Below are 3,093 nucleotides of genomic sequence, written 5' to 3' on the forward strand. Positions count from 1 at the left end.
ACTTATATGTGATCATAAGTGGGCGGTGCCACGCCCATTTTCCAAAATTTTACCATAAACGTATTTCTTGGTAAATAATTGTTGCAAGCATCAATTTTGAATAAATTAGCTTCAATATTTAATGATTTATCGAAGATTTTGTATTTCTCTAAATTACCGTTATATGGGATGTGGGCGTGGTTATTGTCCGATTTTAAAAAGTTTCGGCGGTTTTTTATGCTGTACCAAGGCCAACAACTGTGCCAAGTTTGTAAATATCAATTTTGAGTGAATTATCTTCAGTAGTTACTAAAATATCGCAGTTTTCGTATTTCTGGAAATTACCGTTATATGGGAAGTGGGCGTGGTTAAAGTCCGATTTCGCCCATTTTCAATACCAACCTACCTTGGATTAAGGGAAACCTACACACCAAATTTCGTTGAGATATCTCAATTTTTGCTCGAGTTATCGTGTACACGGACAGACGGACAGACGGACGGACAGACAGACATGGGTTAATCGATTTCTTTTTTCATCCTGATTATTTATGTATACATTTGTCTATATCTATCTCGATTCGTTTTGGCTGTTACAAACAACCGTTATGTGAACAAAATTAATATACCCTTGTGCACAAGTGCGCTCGGGTATAAAAAAAACACAAAATGCTAGCGGCAAAAAAATACCAACGCGAATTTTTAGCTGCACATTATTGGTTATGCTCAAATATTATGGGCTATAAAACTCCGCGGCCGCTGTGGTGTAGTGGTAAGCAGTGCGCGCTTGCACTCCACAGGGCCTAAGTTCCAGCCCTGGTCAAAGCAAAATCGCAAAAAAAATTAGAAAAGTGTGTTTCTTAACAGCGGTCGCCCCCGGGCAGGCAATAGCAAACCACCGAGTGTATTTCTGCCGTGAAAAACAGCTTCTCAAAAAAATACAATCGCCGTTCGGAGTCGGCGTAAAACTGTAGGTCTCTTCCCTTTGTGTGACAACATCAAGGCGCACGCCACAAATCGTAGGAGAAGTTCGGCCAAACACTAACATATGTGTAAGCGCTAATCTATTATATTATTATTATAAAACCACATACATATATTAAATTATTCTACAGAGTAAAAATGTCGAAATTTAAACGAAACATTTTTGAATAATTTAAATGTTTTATTTAGCTTGAATCCTTGATTTTTAAGTGTTTGGTTAAAGCGCAAACAATATTCTTATAAAAAAAATACCTAAAAGTTTTTGCTTGAAAGAAATCGTGAACATAAAAAAAAATAATCACCAAACGGTTTTTTTCTTCACTGTATTAATCTATAATAACTAGGGCTGTGCGAATAATTGATTACACTTAGGTCTCTGTTTATATGGATTTGAATTTATGCGGCTTTTCAAACCATTTGTTTAAACCATTTTTTCGCAGTAGCGATTTTGCTTTTTTGAGAGTTTTTATTGCTTTTTTCAGTGTGCAAGGGACAATGCTTCTGATAGTTAATTTGTCTTTGTATTCTTACGTAACTCATGTATTTATTGTGGTATTTTTTTTGTTTTTTGTTAAAATACAGATACTATTTTTTTATTTCATTAATGTTAAGTTTGACATAATATAATACAAGTAATTTTTAGCAAAAAAAAACCGACTTAAAAAAATATATATATATATCTATATATTTCATGATCCAATGATCGGATCTAAACCAGTATGGGACCACCTCTGAGACACTACCTTTCCGTTGCAAAAATAATTATTGAAATCGGTTGACGTCGTGCAAAGTTATGCGGTAACATACATAAAAAAAAAACAAAAAAAATAAAAATATTCCGACGAACTGATAACCTCCTCCTTTTTTGGAAGTCGGTTAATAATACATAATAAGTGTTGAAGAGGAGAAATAAATTGTTTTGTTTTGCATAATATTACCTCGCTGGATTTTTTTATTCGGTTTTTTAGAATTTTTTTCATGGAGTATCTGAATTTATGCCTATTTTGAAAATGCTGGAACAGATCCCCTGTTTTTGTATGAAAGTAAAGAACTTTTGCGGATTTTTTTATGCGGCTTTATGAGGAACGCGTATACCGCATGAAAAAGGCCTAAGTGTATTCAAAGTTTTAATTAATCATTAAGTAAATAACTCAATTATTCGATTAATTGGAAATTATGATTACTCAAAAGTTCAGTTACTCGAGTAATCAAGATTTTGATTAACCAAACATAAAAATATTTGAGTAATTTGCTTTTTGATTAATCAACATTATGAGTAAAATGAGTAATCAACATTTCAAAGTACTCTTTACATATAAAGTAGTTAAAGTTTCCTTGATACTTTGAAAATAATGTTTCTGTTTTCAAAAATTAAAACTAAAAATTTTTTCATATCGTCACCTGAAATACAAAAAGACGTAGCAAAACGTCGTCGCTGATATACAAAAAGTCGTAACTAGTAAAATATTCAAAATTCAGTTTTTGATTGATATGATGGATTTCATCGAAATACAACTCCCACATCATTTTATGAAAAAAATAAAAAATATTAGTCAGGACTTTCTCCATTTCAGTTACGATGTTGTTATGTCTTTTTACATTTCAGGTGACGATATACAGAATGTATAAAAGAAAATAAACATTTTCCAAAAAAAAAAACTCTTTTCGCGAGCAAAATTTATTTTTTTGAGTAATCATATTTCAAGTAACTCAATAATCATCGATTTGAGTAATCAAAATCTTGATCTAATTAATTAACCGAATAACTGATTAACCAACTTGCTCTAGTAATCGAATAATCACACAGCCCTAATAATTACTTCAAATGATGAAGTTTCGCTGTTGTCTTTAGTTTCATCACTTTCGTTTTTGGTTGAAGGAAACTGAGAAGATGCCATTAATATGACCTCAAATACCGTTTAATTAGTTGAATAAAAAGTTCCTTACACAATTTGAATTCTTATTGAAATAACTGAAAAAATAACAAAACTATAGTTTTTATTACAATAACTAAAGAAAAGTTATTGGTAGACATTTTCCAGTTTTGGTAGATTTTTTTCAAATGGATGGTAAGTATTTTTTCCGGCAGTGGCAACCCTGCCCATCATGCTCGTGCATGGCGCGGAGGCATGG

This window comes from Rhagoletis pomonella, unplaced genomic scaffold (assembly GCF_013731165.1).
Source record: "Rhagoletis pomonella isolate Grant_MI unplaced genomic scaffold, Rhpom_1.0 Rhpom_scaffold_00009, whole genome shotgun sequence".
NCBI classification, from domain to species: domain Eukaryota; kingdom Metazoa; phylum Arthropoda; class Insecta; order Diptera; family Tephritidae; genus Rhagoletis; species Rhagoletis pomonella.